Source organism: Tamandua tetradactyla, chromosome 14 (assembly GCF_023851605.1).
Source record: "Tamandua tetradactyla isolate mTamTet1 chromosome 14, mTamTet1.pri, whole genome shotgun sequence".
NCBI classification, from domain to species: Eukaryota; Metazoa; Chordata; class Mammalia; order Pilosa; family Myrmecophagidae; genus Tamandua; species Tamandua tetradactyla.
This window is the reverse complement of record NC_135340.1, coordinates 44,632,728-44,655,878: the sequence shown is the minus strand read 5'-3', so window position 1 is coordinate 44,655,878 and position 23,151 is coordinate 44,632,728. Positions and strand designations below refer to the sequence as shown.

The window sequence follows — 23,151 nt, the reverse complement described above, 5'->3', positions numbered from 1 at the left end:
ATTTTTTTCCCCAGTTTATAGGTTGTCATTTTACTTTCAAGATAAAGTCCTTTGAGGCACAAAACTTTTAATTTTGATGAGGTTCCATTTATATGTTTTTTTTTGTTTGTTTCTTGTGCTTTGGGTATAAAGTCTAAGCAATCATTGCCTAACACAAGGTCCTGAAGATGCTTCCCTATGTTTTCTTCAATGAGTTTGATAGTGCTAGCTCTTATATTTAGGTCTTTGATCCACGTTGACTTGATTTTTTTGTATATGGTGTGAGGTAGGGGTCATCCTTCACTGTTTTTGGAAACAGAACACCAGTTTTCTCAGCACCATTTGTTGGAGACTGTTCTTTCTCAATTGAGTTGTCTTTGCCACCTTGTCAAAACTCAGATGGCCATAAATGTGAGAGTTGATATTCTGTGCAATTTCATTGATTTATATATATTTATATGTCCTTGTATCAACAGCTTGCTGTTTTGAAGGTATAACCTTACCCTTTATTATGCCTTATAATTTTTTTTTGTTGAAAGCCAAATTATGTATTGGTTAATAGATGCCAAGTCATTGATTTTCAGTCCCCTCAGCACTTTTCTTGTTGTAGAGTTGGGAGTGACAATTTGCAAGCTCTTTACATGTTGGGACTGAAATCAGAAATCAGAAAAATTGTAATTTTGTTTGTAAAATAGTCGTTATTTATGGTGCCATCTCAAGGAATTAAACTTCTTACATCTGGCTACTACAAACCCGTCTAAACTTCCCTACGTCTATTAATATAAAGGTAATTCAGCAAATTATAGGGTCTCATAAAGTATTTTAGACAGTGATTTTGAACATTTCCAAAATCATTCCTTCTTAAAACCTGACTAAAGCCTTGATACAAATCCTCTGTTTTGGGAACCCAGCCATTTAGCTGGTATGTATTAAATAACCTCAAAACAACAAACATATAGTTTCCTCATATAGTTTCTGTGGATCAGGAATCTAAAAGCTTTTTAGCTGAGTGGGTCAGGGTCTCTCATGACATTATGGTCAAGATGTTTATTGTCTCATACTTCCTGCTCTTAACCATTGTTTGGGCCTTTGAACACACAAAGGGCTTTAAGTGACAAGTATGTCAGAATTTTCTAAGTTCTACAACCAATTTTTTTCAAGAATGGTTTGGAATTTCTTCTATGGAAAAATTTAAAAATACATTTTCCCTTTCATTAGGAATTCCCTGATCATAGATAAAATAAGATCTAAATTAAGATATAAATGAAAAAGTAAATATTTATTTTTTCATACGGAAGTATGAATCCATCTATCCCCTGACAATCCTCTGAGACAATTCCCTTGGTCTGATGATCTCAGTCTGAGGATCCCAGAGCTTTAAAGTGTCATTCTGTCATCACCTTCTATTGTAGCAAATAGTGACCTCTCTTCAAATGGCAGTGTTGTATATAGCTTCTTGTCTTAGGGAGGGTGGGTGATGAGAGAGGAGAAATTCTTGTGCAGAGGAGCCTAGTTAATTTAAGGAACTTCTCTGACTTCCTGATCGTGCTGCTATCTGAGATCTTTTCATAGATTAGGTAGGTGGTGGTAGTGATAAGGGGCTGAAGAGATAGCACACTACACTCTATCTCAAGAAGAACACTTTCTTATGTTTCCACAGATGTAGGACGTAACAGAAGGAACATAAGTTTCACAGGAAGGGAGATTTGGGGCAATTGTATGAAGAAAGAGCATAAGAAAGAAAGTTTGGTTGATTTTTAATGAGGATCCATATTTGAGAGTCAAAATATGGGAGAAAGAATTGTCACCATAGTTTTAGAATTACTCTACTTGCTTTGAAGATCTGAAATGCTTCTTATTTTCTCCATATACCTGCTTAATTTTGGCTTCATTTGCTATATTCCCCAGCATGTGATCTAGTCAGACAATTTCAGTGTCATCTCTAGCCTACAAGGATCTTTGTCTTTTTATCGTTCTCCATTCCACTCATATGGTGGACAAAAGTCCTATTCTTAAGTTCTATGTATTGAGTTCCTGAACATTTCTGAATTGCATCACAGTAATAGTCCTGCAAGCTTTTCTTCATCTTAAAAGAATTCTCACAGTTGGTTGGAAATAGTTTTGTTTATCTCAACTGTTTCTAAACAGTTTTTGAATACTTTTTAACAGTTTCTTTTTTTAAAAAATAACCTATCACCTACATTATTGAAATTAATCATCATACGTAATCTTGTTATTTACGTCTGTCACCGTTCACTACCTTCTTACAATCTTGGTTATCTCTCTAGAATTTGATTTCTGTTGCTCTTTTTTCATGTCAGGCAATAAATCTACGCATTTTTCCTAGTCTTGTCCTCTTTGAACACTTGGTATCATAAGTGAAAGACACCTCGTATTTTTAATTAATTAATTAATTTATTTATTTATTTTTGCATGGGTAGGCATTGGTAATCAAACCTGGTCTCTGACATGGCAGGCAAGATTTCCGCCACTGAGTCACCATTGCACTGCTCACCTTTTAGTTTTCTGATATTCTTTCTCCTTTGTATCATGTCACAGCACATAAAACCTGGGCTTTATAAGTGTAGACAATATGAAAAAATAGTAATATGTTATGATGATGATGAATACACTTTTACTGACACCATAACTTTGATGTATTTTGGTTCTTTCCCATTATCATTATTATCACCCCTCCAAATTTTAGTAAAAATGTGTGGATAATAATCTTGGCTCTGCTGCTATTAGCTGTGAAATCTTGTGTTAAATATTTATGAATATAGAATTGACTATTCTTCTGAGCAAAATGAAATTCTTCAGTAAAGTTCATAATATAAATAATTGTTTTAGTTAATGAGAAAATAATCATAGTTGCATGATGCCATGAAAACTGCACTGAATATGGATCAGAAGACCGATTTTTGGTCCCATTATTAGGCTTATTGTTTGGGGGTAAGTTATCAATATCTCTGCCTTGAGACTTCTCATCTATAAATAAAAATAATTATACTATCTGACAAATACCAGTCCTTTGTCCACAACAGGTGGTTATTAAGATCAAATATGCTAATTTTTATTATATATTGTGACAGCTTCTAAATTCTATCATTACTTATTTCAGAAACCTTTAAAATCTGGTGAAAGATCATTTGTATTTTCTTCTTTGCATTTAAGAAGGGTATTGGAGGTATTACTAATCATATCATGAAGCCTGGAAAAGATAACTTGCATAAGTTTTTATGGAATTATTTTTCCATGCTGATTTTGGAACTATTTTTTTCCCCTCACTCTCTGTCTGCTATCTTTCTTTGTCTCTCTGGGTCTCTCTCTTCCCCTTTACATGTTTTTCATTTGGGCCTAAGATTTCATCAGGTAAAATCATGAGTATATAAACCTTGAAGAGAGGTTCCCTTAAACTCTAACTGGAAATTTATAGCAGGAATATTATGCATTATCTTTTTGGAAGTGGTTGGGAAATGTGTTAACATAGGGTCAATGTGGAAACTTCCTTTATAAATGTTGGACTTAATTTAAAAAAATGATAAACAAACAAACAAACAAACAAAAAAGATGATAAACTAGAAAAATAGGAACTGTAGAACATTATGGACTGGAAGAAATGGCCTTGCCTCTGGAAATTGTATTAACCAAACAATCAAGAAAACTTTACAATTTAATTCACTCTCCATTTGAGGAAAAAAAAGTCAGAAGAAACAGTCCTTATACTCCTCCAATTTATATTTATATTTGAGAAGATAGAATTGAAAAACTGAAACCATCAAGTAATGATGAATTGTAGCAAAAAATATTCTCTAGTTAAGGAAACAAATCATTTCTCTTTTCCTCTTGTAACTTAAATTTCTCTCTTCCCATTGTACCTTACAAATCCCTGGAAATTCTCCCATTGTGCCATTTTGAGGTTTATTTGTTATGTGAGAAATTATATTTTCCAATTAAATTTTGAGTCTCTTGACTTGTAGGAAAAACTGGGAAGAGGTTAATATGAAGTGCAGTTAATGGGCATATTTTCATGGAGGAAATGGGATTTTGGTTAACCTTTAAAATGTGGGTAGTAATTGGAACTATTCAATAGTGCACTGTTCAATAAATAACTATTTACCACCTGTGACTATTGAGCACCTGAAATGTACTAGTATAATTAAAGAAATGGATTTTTTGTTTTATTAAATAATTCTTTGTGACTAGAGGTTACACTATTGGACCAAGTAGTTCTAGAATTTCCTCACTTTATTACTTTTCTTGTATGTAAAATCTGAAACTATATCTGGACCGGGAAACCTAGATGCTGGTTATGTCCTCATCATCTCATTTGTAAGCTAGCATCAAGGAATAGATATTATCTGGGAGGTTCTGTGGTAATAGCTTTATGATAGATTTCAACCATCACATACATCTGAGATGTGTGTATGTGTGTATGTTTATGAATATAAGCACTAATATCAAAGGGCAAAACATTGAATTTGGTTTATTTCTAATGTTCAGTTTCTCACATCCTATCCTTTCAGTTTCAAGTCTAAGGGTTCTTATGCACTCATGTACTTTTATTTTATAAGCCCTCTACTGTTTTCACTCCACACTCCCTCTTTCCTCAACTCACTTTACTTTTATTAACAATATGCCCAAATGTTGTGGGAGGAAGAGGGCTTGAGAAACAAAAATGTTTGATCCACAGGCAGAAAATTGTATCTTCCATCTGGTATTGTTTACAGAAATAGATCAGAATAAAACTCCTATAGCAGCCAGGATTTGTGTCAGCAAAAATGTCAGACTTGACTTTGGATGGCTTAAAACAGAGAGATGAGTTAAGAGAGGCTAAAACAGAAGGATTAAGGGACAAAAGAGCTCAGTGGCTATATACTAAATATGACGTTAGTGTGCATTTCTTTATCTCAAGCAAACTGTAAAATCTTAGGTTTCCATTATCTATAGCCAAGGTTTAAAAACATCAGGAACTGCCAAGAGTCTGAACAAAGAAATACATAGGACTTCTTAATATTCTTGACTTTCTACAGAACCCCAGCCCCATCTTGCACACCTTTGTCCTGTATGGCTGAGAACCACCTTACCTGTACTAACATTTAATATTCTGGGAGCCCACAAAAATATCCTGGGTGCTCAATTACTTTTTACTCTTGCCTTGGTCCTGTCATTCTCTGGAGTCACTTCAGTGTCCCACAATAGGTTGTGTTATAATCACCCCTATTCTCTGGGCTTTGGAGGAACTACAAATGTGCTTGTGCATAGTGATATGAGAATGACTACAAAAGACTTACTATGTGCCTGAAATAAGGTGAGGCTAAGAGGAGATACAACTTGAATGACTGAAGAATATTCTATGGGCAATTCAGTAATAGATCCTGTGAATTCTGGGAAATGAGGTAATCTCCACCTGATACTTCTTTTTTGTTTTATAATGCATTACTTCCCTGATCCTTCAGTTTGTTCCATGCAAGTATATGTTTCCATATTTCTTAAATTGTCTTGTTTATAGACAGAGGATAATCACAGGATGCCATGATGATGGGTTATTGCAAGTGGAAGTGACTCAACTGTTAAGATGATCAAAAGTAACATGCTTATTTAGTGATTATGTGACCTTGAGAAGGAATTGAGAGGGTATAGAGTTTCACAATATGAATGTACCTGAATAATTAATCATTATGTGATGTTATTATCACTCTCTTTTTAGTTTCTGCCCCATTTTCTTGTATCTGGTTACATTGGAGGCACCCAGCTGATACATCAATGGATGAAGCAAATCACACTGAGGTGTCAGAATTTGTGTTCCTGGGAATATCTGACTCCTGGGATATCTAAATTATCCTTTTAGGGTTCTCCTCCATTTTTTATGTGGCAAGCATGATGGGAAACGCCCTCATTGTGTTCACAGTGACCAGTGACTCTCACTTACACTGCCCTATGTACTTTCTGTTGGCCAATCTCTCCTTCATTGACTTGGGTGTTTCTTCTGTCACTGCCCCCAGGATGATTTATGACCTTTTCAGAAAGCACAAAATCATCTCCTTTGGAGGCTGCATTACTCAGATCTTCTTCATTCACATCATTGCTGGTACAGAGATGGTGCTGCTCATAGCCATGGCCTTTGACAGGTATATTGCCATATGTAAGCCTCTCCACTACTTGACTATTATGAGCCCCAAAATGTGTACTTTTCTTCTAGTTGCTGCATGGATAATTGGCTTGATCCATTCTGTGATTCAACTGATTTTTGTTATAAAATTGCCATTCTGTGGCCCGAATGTGTTGGAAAGCTTTTACTGTGACCTTCCCTGGATCATTAAACTTGCCTGCATAGACACCTATAGACTAGACTTCATGGTCATAGCTAACAGTGGATTTGTATCACTGGGATCATTCTTCACATTGATAATCTCCTACATTTTTATACTGGTCACTGTTTACAAACACTCTGCAGGGGACTCGTCTAAGGCCCTCTCTACTTTATCATCTCACATCATGGTGGTGATTTTGTTCTTTGGCCCTTGCATTTTTGTTTATATCTGGCCTCACCCCACTTCACACCTAGATAAATTCCTTGCCATTTTTGACTCAGTTCTCACCCCTGTTTTGAATCCATTTATTTATACATTCAGGAACAAAGACATTAAGATGGCAATGAGGAAACTATGTAGTGAATTCATTATTTATAGAAAAATTTCTTGATTGACAGATGTTTCATGAAGTAACATTAACTTTCTATTATACCAATATTGTAAGTTTTCAAGTATGTTACTGTTCAGGTGTCACAATTAAAATAACCTTGTTCTTTTCAAACCTTAACTGATAAATTATTTTGCTTTCTATGGTTGAAGTTAAGATGTGGTGTAGAAACGCCTCCAGGAAAAAACTAATGGCTGTCCCTTAGGATACATTACTTTTATGAATTGATGATGGTTTTGGCTTCAAGATTGAGTCTTTTTCAGTGTCACAGAGTCGTTTATAAAAAGAAGTACTGATTGCCACTAAATATATTGATACCAGATGGGAAATGTACATTAATTTGCCAATGTATTAATTTGTCACAAAGATTATCCATCCAGTGGAAGAACTTCCACATAGGTTGAACTCATTCTTTCATTATCAGGAGGTTTTGGTAGGTCAATCAATGATGAGAACTTCACTGAACAAGGAATTATTCAATATTGAATGATATCAGGTTTTGTTAGATTAATGTCCATCTTTCCAGCTAGTCTATTCTTGCCATCACAAGAGGAAAAACAGAATCCTTATGCCAGTCTACCCTTTTGAGGACTGGCCATCTGATTTTTCCAATATTCATCTTTTGACTTGTCTGCACTTTGTTCCAACCTATATATCCTCATATTGTTAAAGGAACACCATATTTTGATATGTGACTAGCCAGGTTGTTCATCTTCCTTCTGCTAACATAAGATTATTCCCAATGATTTTGTCTGATTACATTTCTCACAGGTTAAGTTTTAGGTTGAGAGATATTTTATATATGAATATATTTCATTCTATTAGAATGGGTGATTTGTATCAACTGATTTAAAAATTATAATCCACACCCATTTCAACAAAGAACAAACAAAAGATCATTTTCAGATAGAGATGTAGTGAAAATGGCTCTGAATGTAATACATACATCATACATCTTAACAAATTTATCAACCTTCTAACTTTCCCTATTGTCTTACAAGTGATCCTTATTTTTCTTCATAATTTATCTCAGTTTTTAATTTATTTGCCTTTTCTTTTTGCTATCTAATGACATTTTCCCCCATAGGTTTAAAATAGTTATTTTGAAAAAGAATCATAATTTCAAATTATATCATAAGTTTTAATTTACCCAATTTTGAAAGGAAAGAATGATAGCTTTCTTTTAAGCCGTGTTTGGAAAGTAAGAAAAGTCACCAGCCCCAAGTGTGTATAAATTGGATGACTGATAACACTTGATTACAATATTGAAAAAAAGTATTTACACCTTTTTTTTAAATTACCAAACACATTAAACACACACACACACACACACACACAGATAAAACATCTCTAGTAGCATTCCTGGTATGCAAAGCATGCAGGAAATGATTATCTATAATGCTGGCAGTTTTCATTATGAGTTTTGGTCAAACATTAAAAAAAACAGAGGTGTTCATCAGAGGTTGTTCAGATTAGATTTGGTGGGATGCCTTGTTCTTGTTTTCACTCTGACTTCCAGGATTTCATTTCCTTTATAACATCTCTTGCAGAATCATCTTCAATTTAGTGCAAGTGGAGAATGAAAGCAAAATGAAAACTCAATGAAAATAGCAAATACATTAGGAGCAAAGGCTGGTCGTTAAGCTCTGTAATGTTTCCAACTGTGTGGGCCATCCAATTCAATTTAGTAGTCCAGCTTTCCCTGACCACCTCATCAAATTTTTGCTTAAATTGCTTGAGGTTTTCTTCTTCACTCTTCCCTAAGGCAAGAGAGCTTTGAGATATTGTGTATCCTTGATTGGCATAAGCTAAGGAAGCCCAACAGTCAACATCAGTGCAGAGTGATGAAGAGATTCACATACTGTCACAAATCAGAAATGTGTCCTCACAACACCGGCAGAAACAGCCACACTTTTCTGTTTCCTGTTTTTCCTTGTTGAATGACATAAATGGAATAATAGATAAGAGTAAGAGGCACTCACTCCTTTTTTATTAATTAAAAAAATTAACTAACAAAACATTTAGAAATCATTCCATTCTACATATACAATCAGTAATTCTTAATATCATCACATAGTTGCATATTCATCATTTCTTAGTACATTTGCATGGATTTAGAAAAAGAAATAAAAAGACAACAGAAAAAGAAATAAAACAATAATAGAGAGAAAAAAAACTATATGTACCATACCCCTTACCCCTCACCTTCACCTACCACTATTTCAAACTGAATTTATTTTAACATCTGGTTCCCCCTGTTATTTATTTTTATTCCATATGTTCTACTCTTCTGTTGATATAGTAGCTAAAAGGAGCATCAGACATAAGATTTTCACATTCAGAGTCTCATTGTGAAAGCTATATCATTGTTCAATCATCATCAGGAAACATGGCTTCTGGAACACAGCACTACATTTTCAGGCAATTCCCCCCAGCCTCTCCACTACATCTTGAACAACAAGGTGATATCTACTTAATGCGTAAGAATAACCTCCAGGATAACCTCTCTACTCTGTTTGGAATCTCTCAGCCATTGACACTTTGCCTCATTTTACTCTTCCCCCTTTTGGTCTAGAAGGTTCTCTCAGTCTCTTGATGCTAATTCTCAGCTCATTCTAGGGTTTTTCTCAGTCCTTTGATGCTGAGTCTCAGCTCATTCCAGGATCTTTGTTCCACGTTGCCAGGAAGGTCCACACCCCTAGGAGTCATGTCCCACACAGAGAGGGGAAGGGTGGTGAGACTGCTCATCATATTGGCTGGAGAGAAAGGCCACATTTGAGCAACAAAAGAGGCTCTCTTGGGGGTGACTCTTAGGCCTAAATTTTAAGTAAACTTGACCTATCTTTTGTGGGTTTAAGTTTCATGTGAACAAATCCCAAGACTGGGGGCTCAGCCTATAGCTTTGGTTGTCCACACTGTTTGTGAGAATATCAAGAATTCAACTTGGGGAGGTTGAATTCCTCCCCACTCACCATTCCCCGAAGGGCACTTGCAAATACTTTTCCAGTCACTGATCAAATCATTCTGGGATTCATCGTGGGATCACTCTGGACAAACCAAAAAAACCTCATGTGCTACCTGAGATTCCAAGTACTTATGACATTCATTCAAACTATCTACATTAGTTATATTAGGAAATGCTCTAGTCAAAATCTAAATTTTGTAATAAATAAACATTTTTTGCTTTGGTCTCACACATAAGGTGACATTTTAAAATATTAGATATCATCTATTTTCAGCACCCTGCAATAATGACAATCCTTTATTCTTTCTCATGCAAAAACATTTTTAAAATTTTTACATTGTACATTTCACTATTATTATACACTCTAGGCATTCCTAGATTATACCATCTCAATCTTTAACATCTATCTTTCTTTCTGATTACATTTATGTCCCCAGCCCTCCTCCCTCTATCATTCTCACATGCAGCTTCATTCAATGTTTTAACATAATTACATTACAATTAGGTAGTATTGCGCTGTCCATTTCTGAGTTTTTGTATCCAGTCCTGTTGCACAGACTGTATCCCTTCAGCTCCAATTACCCACTATCTTACCCTATTTCTATCTCCTGATGGTCTCTGTTACCAATGACATATTCCAAGTTTATTCACTAATGTCAGTTCATATCAGTGAGACCATACAGTATTTATCTTTTAGGTTTTGGCTAGTCTCACTCAGCATAAAGTTCTCTAGGTCCATCCATGTTGTTACATACTTCATAAGTTTATTCTGTCTTAGAGCTGCATAATATTCCATCGTATGTATAGACCACAGTTTGTTTAGCCACTCGTCTGTTGATGGAAATTTTGGATGTTTCCATCTCTTTGCAATTGTAAATAATGCTGCTATAAACATTGGTGTGCAAATGTCCATTTGTGTCTTTGCCCTTAAGTCCTCTGAGTAGATACATAGCAATGGTATTGCTGGGTCATATGGCAATTCTATATTCAGCTTTTTGAGGAACCACCAAACTGCCTTCCACAGTGGTTGCACCATTTGAAATTCCCACCAACAGTGGATAAGTGTGCCTCTTTCTCCACATCCTCTCCAGCACTTGTCGTTTTCTGCTTTGCTGATAATGGCCATTCTGGTGGGTGTGAGATGATACCTCATTGTGGTTTTCATTTGCATTTCTCTAATGGCCAGGGACATTGAGCATCTCTTTATGCGCCTTTTGGCTATTTGTATTTCCTCTTCTGAGAAGTGTCTGTTCAAGTCTTTTTCCCATTTTGTAATTGGATTGGCTGCTTTTTTGTTGTTGAGTTGAACAATCTCTTTATAAATTCTGGATACTAGACCTTTATCTGATATGTCATTTCCAAATATTGTCTCCCATTGTGTACGCTGTCTTTTTACTTTCTTGATGAAGTTCTTTGATGCACAAAAGTGTTTAATTTTGAGGAATTCCCATTTATTTATTTATTTCTTCAGTGCTCTTGCTTTAGGTTTAAGGTCCGTAAAACTGCCTCCAATTATAAGATTCATAAGATATCTCCCTACATTTTCCTCTAACTTTTTTATGGTCTTAGACCTAAAGTTTAGATCTTTGATCCATTTTTGAGTTAACTTTTGTATAAGGTGTGAGATACGGGTCCTCTTTCATTCTTTTGCATATGGATATCCAGTTCTCTAGGCACCATTTATTGAAGAGACTGTTCTGTCCCAGGTGAGTTGGCTTGACTGCCTTATCAAAGATCAAATGTCCATAGATGAGAGGGTCTATATCTGAACATTCTATTCGATTCCATTGATCAATATATCTATCTTTATGCCAGTACCATGCTGTTTTGACCAATGTGGCTTTATAATATGCCTTAAAGTCTGGCAGCGTGAGACCTCCAGCTTCGTTTTTTTCCCTCAAAATACTTTTAGCAATTCAGGGCACCCTGCCCTTCCAGATAAATTTGCTCATTGGTTTTTCTATTTCTGAAAAGTAAGTTGTTGAGATTTTGATTGGTATTGCATTGAATCTGTAAATCAATTTAGGTAGAATTGACATTTTAACTATATTTAGTCTTCCAATCCATGAACATGGTATGCCCTTCCATCTATTTAGGTCTTTCGTGATTTCTTTTAAAAGTTTCTTGTAGATTTCTTTGTATAGGTCTTTTGTCTCTTAAGTTAAATTTATTCCTAAGTATTTTATTGTTTAAGTTACAATTGTAAATGGAATTCATTTCTTGATTTCCCCCTCAGCTTGTTCATTGCTAGTGTATAGAAATGCTACAGATTTTTGAATGTTGATCTTGTAACCTGCTACTTTTCTGTACTCGTTTATTAGCTCTAGTAGTTTTACTGTGGATTTTTCAGGGTTTTTGATGTATAGTATCATATCATCTGCAAACAGTGATAGTTGTATTTCTTCCTTTCCAATTTTGATGCCTTGTATTTCTTTTTCTTGTCTAATTGCTCTGGCTAGAACTTCCAACACGATGTTGAATAACAGTGATGATAGTGGAAATCCATGTCTTGTTCCTGATCTTAGGGGGAAGTTTTCAATTTTTCCCCATTGAGAATGATATTAGCTGTGGGTTTTTCATATATTCCCTTTATCATTTTAAGGAAGTTCCCTTGTATTCCTATCTTTTGAAGTGTTTTCAACAGGAAAGGATGTTGAATCTTGTCAAATGCCTTCTCTGTATCAATTGAGATGATCATGTGATTTTTCTGCTTTGATTTGTTGATATGGTGTATTACATTAATTGATTTTCTTATGTTGAACCACTCTTGCATACCTGGGATGAATTCTACTTGGTCATGATGTATAATTCTTTTGATGTGTTGCTGGATTCGATTTGCTGGAATTTTGTTGAGGATTTTTGCATGTATAGTCATTTGAGAGATTGGTCTGTAGTTTTCTTTTTTTGTAATATCTTTGCCTGGTTTTGGTATGAGGGTGATGTTGGCTTCATAGAATGAATTAGGTAGCTCTCCCTCCACTTGAATTTTTTTGAAGAGTTTGAGCAGGGTTGGTACTAATTCTTTCTGGAATGTTTGGTAGAATTCACATGTGAATCCCTCTGGTCCTGGACTTTTCTTTTTGGGAAGCTTTTGAATGACTGATTCAATTTCTTTACTTGTGATTGGTTTGTTGAGATTTACTTGTGATTAGTTTCTTCTTGAGTCAAAGTTGGTTGTTCATGCCTTTCTAGGAACTTGTCCATTTCATCTACATTGTTGTATTTTTTAGCATAAAGTTGTTCATAGTATCCTGTTATTGCCTCCTTTATTTCTGTGAGGTCAGTGATTATGTCTCCTCTTCCATTTCTGATCATATTTATTTGTGTCCTCTCTCTTCTTCTTTTTGTCAATCTTGCTAAGGGCCCATTAATCTTGTTGATTTTCTCATAGAACCAACTTCTAGTCTTATTGATTTTCTCTATTGTTTTCATGTTCTCAATTTCATTTATTTGTGCTCTAATCTTTGTTGTTTCTTTCCTTTTGCTTGCTGTGAGGTTAGTTTGCTGTTCTTTCTCCAGTTCTGCCAAGTGGACACTTAATTCCCGAATTTTTGCCCTTTCTTCTTTTTTGATATAGGCATGTATGGCAATAAATTTCCCTCTTAGCACTGCCTTTGTTGCATCCCATAGGTTTTGATATGTTGTGTTTTCATTTTCATTTGCCTCGAGATATTTACTAATTTCTCTTGTAATTTCTTCCTTGACCCACTGGTTGTTTAAGAGTGTGTTGTTGAGCCTCCGTGTATTTGTCAATTTTCTGGCACTCTGCCTATTATTGATTTCCAACTTCATTCCTTTATGATCTGAGAAAGTGTTGTGTATGATTTCAATCTTTTTAAATTTGTTGAGACTTGCTTTGTGACCCAGCCTATGGTCTATCTTTGAGAAAGATCCATGAGTACTTGAGAAAAAGTTGTATCCTGCTGTTATGGGGTTTAATGTTCTTTAAATGTCTGTTAAGTCTAACTCATTTATTGCTATATTCAAATTATCTGTTTCTTTATTGATCCTCTGTCTAGATGTTCTGTCCATTGATGAGAGTGGGGAATTGAAGTCTCCAACTATTATGGTATATATGTCTATTTCCTTTTTCAGTATTTGCAGGGTATGCCTCATGTATTTTGGGGCATTCTGGTAGGTACATAAATATTTATGATTGTTATGTCTTCTTGTTGAATTGTTCCTTTTATTAGTAGATAGTATCCTGCTTTGTCTCTTTTAACTGTTCTACATTTGAAGTCTAATTTGTTGGATATTAGTATAGCTACTCTTGCTCTTTTCTGGTTGTTATTTGCATGAAATATCTTTTCCCAACCTTTCACTTTCAACCTATGTTTATCTTTGGGTCTAAGATGTGCTTCTTGTAGACAGCATATAAAAGGATCCTGTTTTTTAATCCATTCTGCCAGTCTATGTCTTTTGATTGGAAATTCAGTCCATTAACATTTAGTGTTATTACTGTTTGGGTAATACTTTCCTCTACATTTTGCCTTTTGTATTATACATATCATATCTGATTTTCCTTCTTTCTACACTCTTCTCCACACATCTATCTTCTGTCTTTTCATATCTGTCTCTAGTACTTCCTTTAGTATTTCTTGCAGAGCTGGGCTCTTGGTCACAAATTCTCTCAGTTTGTCTGAAAATGTTTTAATTTCTCCCTCATTTTTGAAGGATAATTCTGCTGGATATAGAATTCTTGGTTGGCAGTTTTTCTCTTTTAGTAATTTAAATATATCATCCCACTGTCTTCTTGCTTCCATGGTTTCTGCTGAGAAATCTACACATAGTCTTATTGGGTTTCCCTTGTATGTGTTGGATTGCTTTTCTCTTGCTGCTTTCAAGATCCTCTCTTTCTCTTTGACCTCTGCCATTCTAACTAGTAAGTGTCTTGGAGAACACCTATTTGGATCTATTCTCTTTGGAGTGTGCTGCACTTCTTGGTTCTGTAATTTTAGGTCATTCATAAGAGTTGGGAAATTTTCAGTGATAATTTCTTCCATTAGTTTTTCTCCTCCTTTTCCTTTCTCTTCTCCTTCTGGGAAACCCGCAACACATATATTTGTGCGCTTCATATTATCATTCAATTCCCTGAGCCCTTGCTCAAATTTTTCCATTCTTTTCCCTATAGTTTCTGTTCCTTTCTGGATTTCAGATATTCTATCCTCCAGTTCACTAATTCTAACCTCTGTCTCATGAAATCTACCATTGTAGGTTTCCATTTTTTTTCATCTCTTCTACTGTATCTTTCATTCCCGTAAATTCTGTGATTTGTTTTTTCAGATTTTCCATTTGTTCTTTTTGTTCATTCCTTGCCTTCTTCATGTCCTCCCTCAATTTATTGATTTGGTTTTTGAAGAGGTTTTCCATTTCTGTTTGTATATTCAGAATTAATTGTCTCAGCTCCCATATCTCATTTGAAGTATTGGTTTGTTCCTTTGACTGGGCCATATCTTCAATTTTCCTGGTGTGATTTGTTATCTTTTGCTGGCGTCTGGACATTTAATTACCTTAATTAGTTTATTCTGGAGATTTTTTTCACTTATCTTACCTAGGGTTTTCTTGCTAGATAAGTATGTTGTCTATCTGTTCATTGACCTTCAGTTCAGCTTTTTCTGGACCTCTAACTTAAGTTTTGTTTAACAGAGGGTAAATTTTCAGTCCTTATTTTCTTATTTCTTGTCCTGCTTGTAAGGTGCCTTTTCCCTCCCTACCCTTAGCAGGGTCTACATAGGTATTACAGCCTCCAGTCGGGTTTTCCTGGACTAAGCTTGCATTCCTTCAGGGGAAAGGAATCACCTGCCTCAGTTTTCCCTGAGTCTGAGACCCAGCAGGTTGAAAGATTTTCCTGTGAAGTCTCTGGGCTCTGTTTTTCTTATCCTTCCCAGTATGTGGTGCTTGTCAGTCTTCAGGTCCCACCAGCAAAAGACGTTGTGGCTCCTTTAACTTTGGAAGACTCTCCCTGCTGGGGGCGTGATGAAGACAGAGGAAAGGTTGTAGGCTGGTTTTAATGGCTTCAAATTGCGAAGCCCTGGGATCTGAAATCCTTGAGAGAGATTCCACCTGAGTTGCCTTTCACCCCTCCCATGGGGAACGTTCAGGTGGGAGACAGCCCTGAAAGCAGCCTGTTTCTGTGTTTGGGGCAGTTGCAGCCTGTGTAATCCCGGCGCTGAGTCCAGAGGCAACCAAGCCTCCATAGAAACAGCCACAGAAGGCTCTGTTTCATCCCCTTTCCTCTTTTTCATTTAGCCCAATAGGCGACTTCTGCCTTGATCAGTTTTGCCTGAGCTGGGGGCCTATTTTTAGTAGTCAGAATTTGTTTATTAATGCCACTATTGGTGTTTGGTTGGACTCAGTCCCTGCTACTTTTGGAGACTCTTTCCTTTCCCTCCAGGAAGTCACCTGTGGGGGAGGAGAGCCAGTCGCTGGCCGCTGTGGCTTGGGGAACTCACTGTTCCAGAGACTCGCAGCTGGTCCGGGAAGCTGCCTGTGAGGGAGGGGCGCCAGCAGCCGGCTGCCACAGCTTGGGGAACTCACTATTCTGGAGACTCGCAGCCAGTCCGGGAAGCCGCCTGTGGGGGAGGGGCTTGGCCGCCAGCTGCCACGGCTTGGGGAACTCACTTTTCCAGAGACTTGCAGCAGGTCCAGGAAGCTGCCTGTGAGGGAGGCGTGCCAGCCGCCAGCGGCCGTAGCTTGGGGAGCTGCACGCGGCTTAGGGAACTTCCAGAGACTCGCAGCCAGTCCAGCTGGTCCAGACTGGGGTACACTGTGTGTCTGGTCTCTGTCGTGGCACCAGGAGCTGTTCTATACTGTTTCTGGTTATTTCGCAGTTGCTCTGGAGAATGAACTAAAACACGCGCACCTTACTAAGCCACCATCTTGGCCCCCTCCACTCACTCCTTTTTAATGCCAAATGTAGACTTGACGTTTCCCACAATATGTTCAAAGTCAATGTGGACGAGCTGACAAGTTTTCTTGATCATGATGTCACCATGTCGGTCACCAAGCCCAAGGACATAAGAAGTTACACAGTAGCCAGCACAGGACAGAGAAAACTTCTCAATGACTTCCTCAAGGTCATTCCCAGAATTGTTTCTTTAAGCCAATTTTGAAGGGCACCTTGGTTGAAGTCTACTGCAGCAGCTACATTGTTACTATTCTGCTGAATTTTTTTCAGAGGTGCTCACAACTTCAGTGAGGCCGGAAAAATCTCTTGTTATTAAACAGCCACAAGGTAGCATCCGAAGATCCAGGCCAACTTCTTTCCAGAATAAATCCATCAAGTGCAGCATTTGGAGTGTCAGCATATCCTGTCTTAAGTCATCTTCTGTTTTTAAAAATCACTCCAACTAAATCCTCACCAAACACCATTTTGTTATACATCAACCACAAAGGCTTCATTTTGGAATCTATGTATTTGCATTTTTCACTGTAGAGTTTTGAGAGGATTATACATGGGTTCAGAGGTGACTGTAGGTCAGAGAAGTCTTCATGGTAAGCATTCTATTTTAGACAGGTGTGCATGGCTTCCTTCCCTTTGGCTCTGATTAGCTTCATTGCATTCAGTTTGATTAAACTATTTAAAGTTTTTAACTTATTGCGTGCTTTAACCTGCTTAGAAAGCACTTTCATGTGGCTTATGCCTACACAGCAGGATGCTTCAAGGATGACACCAAATTGTACTGAGACAGCAGGATTTTTGCACTTCTGATCAAAGATGCCAAAATAGAAATTGCCCTGTTCTCTGATTAGCAAGTACCCTTTCTAATAGGAATTGAGAAAGGTCACAAGCAAGAAAAGGCTCATATTTTAAAACCCGTACCAGTTGTAAAAGATACTGGAGAATTCTTAATCACTTAGTGTCATGGTTAGGGACAGGTGTCAACTTGGCCAAGTTGTGGTACCTGTTCGGCTGGTGAGCCTCTCCTGTGGAGTTCATCCAGGCCATTCATTGGAGTCATCAGCTTCGCAGCCTGCCCTGTGGATTTTGGACTCTGCATTCCTACAGTCACGTGAGACACTTTCATAAATTTTATATTTGCAAGTGTTCCCTGTTGATTCTGTTTCTCTAGAGAACCCTAACTAATACATGGTCAAAATGCTCAGGTCATGGCTTGAGATGAAAGCTCCTTACCCTGCCAATCCCTTTGCACCTGAGAAGAGAGGTAAATTTAGGCTTTTTGAGTGTGGTATATATCTTTTTGAGTGTGCCCTGCCACAGAAAATTCCTTTCTTGATTAGTATTTGGGGCTACTTGTTCCAGGTATCTGGGTTTAAGGTCTGGGTGGGCATTTTCATTAGACTTAACATTTTCTCCAGGTTGTGAAACATTGCAGCAAAATAGAGGAGGAGATGGGGACAATGGGGATAATTGAGGAACTGATTCCAGGAGCTTCCTACTCTGCCATCTTCCTATAATCTATTCCTCACTATCCTTTTTCATGCAGCATCTTCACTGGTTACGAGACTTCTTGTTTCTATATTATAGCTTCTTACATCTCCAAGAGTATCATTTTTTTACAATATTTCTTTTCTCCAGAGTGTTTCCCAACTCCTCTCTGTCTAATTAATCCTGTGCATCTTTTAAGGAACAGATTAGACATAATTTCTTCTGTAAACTCTTTCCTAACTCCACCACAAACTTTTCCAACAATGAACATCGCTATCATTATCATTTATGATAGTAGTGCTTTATGAAGTTTTATCAATTGGAATCATAGAATCATATAATTAATTGGATGAAACAAGTTACGTTGGAAGGAAGTAGGACTGCAACTACATAATGGAGGTAAAGAAGAGTTTTCTTGGAATATAGGAGATCCCCTGGGGTGTCTATTAGTACCACCATACCCTGTGATTAAAATCAATGGAAAACTGCAACAACACAATCCAGGCAGGACCACTAATGGCTCTGAGACTTCAGGAATGAAGATTTGGGTCACCCCACCAGGCAAAGAACCACGGCCAGCTGAAGTGCTTGCTGAGGGGAAAGGGAACATGGAATGGGTAGTGGAAGAAGGTAGTGATAAATATGAACTTTGACCACGTGATCAGTTACAGAAACGAGGACTGTAATGCTGTTTTGTTTGTGTTATACTATTTAAGTTGTAAGATATCAAGTTTAAGAATGAATGTTGCCCAAGGATTTGCACGCTATTCTGGAGAGATTTAATGTGTTTCCAGTTATATGCAGGACAGTTGAGTATTGTCAGGTAAAAGAAAAAATGTGTGCTTATTTGTTTTCATTTGGAAATTAAGTATGGTCTAAGGTGATATATATATATATGTGTGTGTGTGTGTGTGTGTGTGTGTGTGTGTGTGTGTGTGTGCCAAGTTGACAAGGGGTGGACTGTCATGGTTAGGGACAGGTGTCAACTTGGCCAAGTTGTGGTACCTGTTCATCTGATTGAGCAAGCGCTGGCCTGTCTGTTGCAATGAGGATATTTCATAGGATTAGGTCATGATCATGTCAGCTACATCCACAGCTGATTCCATTTGTAATCAGCCAAAGGGGAGTGTCTTCTGTAATTAGTGATGCTAAATCCAATCATGGGAAGCCTTTTAAGGAGGACTCAGAGGAGACAGGTTGCATTCCTGCTTCGGCTGGTGAGCCTCTCCTGTGGAGTTCCTCCAGGCCATTCATTGGAGTCATCAGCTTCGCAGCCTGCCCTGTGGATTTTGGACTCTGCATTCCTACGGTCATGTGAGACACTTTCATAAATTTTATATTTGCAAGTGTTCCCTGTTGATTCTGTTTCTCTAGAGAACCCTAACTAATACACTTAGCTTTGTAGGCAGCCCACAACATATTCCCGCAAGTACTGGTTTGGACAGTTGAAATACAGAAGCTCCAGGGCTTCCTGGAGGTACAGTTTAGGCCATATCTGAAGAAGTACCTGAAGTTGAGCCACATCTTCAAGTTTACTCCACGTGATAGCAGTTATTCTGGCAATGACTATGGAAAATTCTTTCTGCAGTCTTGTTGCAGAAAGTCCAAAAGTCCAAAAAGATTCATTTCATTTTTGTACTATTGAGATAAGGGTTCCATGGTCAAGATTTCTTTCAGTATTACAAGAAACTTTTTCCCACCTCAACTTGATGCATTAACAATAGCACTGCTTGCAATCTCAGCTTCCTTTTCAATAATATTTATCAAAATGAGGATAATAATAAGGTTGCTTTTTATTCTGTAGAAAATTAATGTGCAAATCTGTTGCATTTTTAGTACTTGGATTTATTTGAACAGTTCCTTTTTGATTTAACATTTCTTCAAATTCATCAGGAAATGAAGACCAGCTATGCAATATCGTGTCTTCAGATCTCAGCTGTCCTTTAAAGTAAAAAAAAAATCGTTGTTTTTACCTATGCTATGGGATAATGCACTTTTCCAGCTTTTCTGATGGTCTTGGTCTGATATTTAGAGGGATTAGTAGTATTAATTGATTTATTCATTTTTACTTTATCCAAAACTGCATAAACAGCAAAATATAACTGAACAATCTTTGGCAGGTCAGAAATATATATATATATTTTACATATATATGTAAATGTACAAAGTACATTTTTTAATTCTGAAAAATAATGCATTTACAAAAAGCAATAAATTTCAAAGCACACTGCAACACTTAGTTGTGGAACAGATTTCAGGGTTTGACATGGGTTACAACTCCACAGATTTTAGTTTTTATTTCTTGCTGTGCCAAGACACCAGAGACTAAAAGAAATATCAATACAATGGTTTAGTAATCATACTCATTGTTAAATCCTATCTTTTCTTTATAACTCTACTTTCTTCTTTGATCTTTCTCCCAATCTTTAGAGGTATTTGGACTATGCCTCTTTTACATTTTTCTCATCAGAAAGGCTGTCAATAATATGGGATAGGGAGATGGAACTAGTTGAAGTTTTGGAGAGGCTGGCCCCTCTGGGTTTCAGGACTTAGCTGGCATAGGAACCCATCTGGAATCTGTAGGTTTCTGGAATATAATAACATGGGATGGAAACTTTGTAGAATCTCAGATAAGGCCTTGGTTGTTCTTTAGGGTTGGCAAGCATGGTTCTGGTTAGGGTTTGGCAAACAAAGATAAATAGCAATGCCTAGCTGAAGTGTGGGTAAGAGTAACCTCCTGAATAGCCTCTTGACTCTATTTGAACTCTCTCAACCATTGATACCTTATTTGTTACAATTCTTTTCTCCCTTTCAGTCAGGATGTCATTGCTGAGCCCATGGTGCCAGGGCCAAGCCCATTCCTGGGAGTCATCTCCCACATTGCCAGGGAGACTTTCACCCCTGGATGTCATGCCCCACATGGGGGTAGGGTACTGATTTTGTCTACAAGTTTGGGCTTAGAGAGAGAGATTGGCCACATCTGAGCAAAATAAAAGAGGTGCTCTGGAACTAACTATTAGGTGTAACCATTGATTGGCTGAGCTTTTTTGCTATATAAATAAGCTTCACAAGTATAAGCCTCAAGATCAAGGACTTGGCCTATTAGCTTGGGTCTCCATAATGTTTGAGACAATATCAGAGGTTTTCCCAGTGGTAAAATTCAATAGTTCATATTTTTTCTCCCATCCCTCAAAGGACTTTGCCAATACTTTTTAATTGTCTGCTCAACATATTCTGGGATGTATTTGGACATTACATTAAGCTATACAGAATTACAGGCCCTCATTCCCATTCTGGGTTCCCTATGTTTGGTTGTTAAAGTGATATGTCCAGTTAGGTTGAGTTATATTATGTGCTACAGAAAATTTGGATTTTGAACAGGACAAGCCTTTCTTCCTTTGATCTCAGAGTAGGGGAAGTTCTATATACGGAGAATGTCTTACTTAGCCCTGTATTTTATATCAGAATTACCTCAATCTTGGCAGGTTACAAATATTAATATCAAATTCAAGTGATTCATTCCAAATGTGATCAGTTTTTTGCTGATATCTCTGAACTCACAACAGTTTTACAAAGGAGCTCAGTACCAATGAAGAGACCAGCCCTGACATGAACTTTTACAGTTTCTTCTGTATTAAGTTTATTTCCTTTAGCCAAGACAATTTAGAAAGGATGATTACTTTTTCCCAAACAAGAGAAATGATACATATTTCCTTTGGTGGTGAAAGAAGAGGAAGTTTGGATGAATTTCAATTTATGGCAGTCTCCACGGTAATAATTTCCTGTTCATACATGTTCTTGATCTTACAGCATTCCATGAGTGTAAAATATGGCAGAGTCCTGTTCATTACACAGTTTTGGATATACTGAACAGAATTAGTGGATGATCCCCAAACACATATTCTACTTTCCTACTAACTTGCAACACAAGTCACAGGGTCTAACTTCATCTTATTTCCCATGAATACTCAAACAGTTTTGAATTGCCAGTTCATTTATTTTGATTGAATTCATATCAGGAAAAACCAAAAGCTAAACAATCCTGACAGTTTTTAAAGTGAATAGCCACAGTGAACTTTCCTCCATAAAGTTTATCTTCTAAGTTTTTAAGGATTGGTGGTTCAGGCTCTGATGGATATTTTTGTGTTAGCCAGTTCATCCAAGACAGTTCCGTAAGTGACTGATTCTTTTTCTCACTGAATTTGCTCGGTTTTCTCCAGAGTTCATTCACTTCAGGATCCTTCAAGGCATCAAATTTGTGCAGAGCTTTTCCTTTAAGTGCTTCACTTTTTCAGTCTAATTTTCCCTCTGGATTACAACTTCTTGTCACTAGTTTGAGAATTGGAAGAAAAGGTCTGACATCACAGAATCTTCTTGTTTCATCTAATTTCTTATACACAGCGGTTTGATTCACACATGCAAGCATACAAGAGTCAATTTCCATAAGGAGGTTAAACATTGGGTTATTATGAACTTTTTCTGTAACATATACTTAATATGAGATGTGGTAGCTTCTCCATGTCCTTCCAAGTGGATGGCATATATGAATCCACTGTCCAGATGTCAAGGATGTCTGCCATTCATGAAACATTATGAAATTGAAGCCCATTCATAAACATGGGGCCATCAAAATGCTGGCTCCCATTTCAGTCCTTTAGGAAAACAGATGACATTTATTTTCAAAAGGTGAAGGTTTTCATGGAAGATTTTTCAGATTATAAAATACACTGCCAGCACTCCACCACCACTGGCTCTAGGCACTGGGTGTGTGGTCAACCACGAGCTGCCTTGACTACCTGACTCCTGTGTTCCCATCCCCACCTCTCTCAGCCAACCCCTGGCCTGTGTCACGCAGTGCTACATCTGCCTGCCTCCGTGTCTGCATATGCTCATTCTCCCCTCCCAATCGGCCTCCCAAGCTACCCTGCTGCCCCCTTCCCTGAGCTCTGGCTTATCTCTGGGTCAGTGACAGCCACCAGGCGGACCTGGTGAACTGGGCGGGGGTGCTGGCTGGTGCTCTCCCAGAGTCCACCTAGCCGCAGAGCTGCTGTGCTATCATTGTACCCTTTCTTGTTGTTTTCAGAGGGCTGAGGGGGTTTCAAAAGCTCCCAGAAAG

General features: G+C 37.4%; 3 pseudogenes; 1 reads left to right on the top strand and 2 right to left on the bottom strand.

The window, feature by feature from the left end:
- Positions 1 to 5,745: 5,745 nt before the first annotated feature.
- On the top strand, positions 5,746 to 6,684 carry LOC143655058 (olfactory receptor 4F3/4F16/4F29-like; annotated as a pseudogene).
- A 1,560-nt stretch (positions 6,685 to 8,244) lies between these two features.
- On the bottom strand, positions 8,245 to 18,306 carry LOC143655425 (phosphatidylinositol 4,5-bisphosphate 3-kinase catalytic subunit beta isoform pseudogene; annotated as a pseudogene).
- A 1,122-nt stretch (positions 18,307 to 19,428) lies between these two features.
- LOC143655424 (phosphatidylinositol 4,5-bisphosphate 3-kinase catalytic subunit beta isoform-like) lies at positions 19,429 to 22,920 on the bottom strand (annotated as a pseudogene).
- Positions 22,921 to 23,151: the final 231 nt, after the last annotated feature.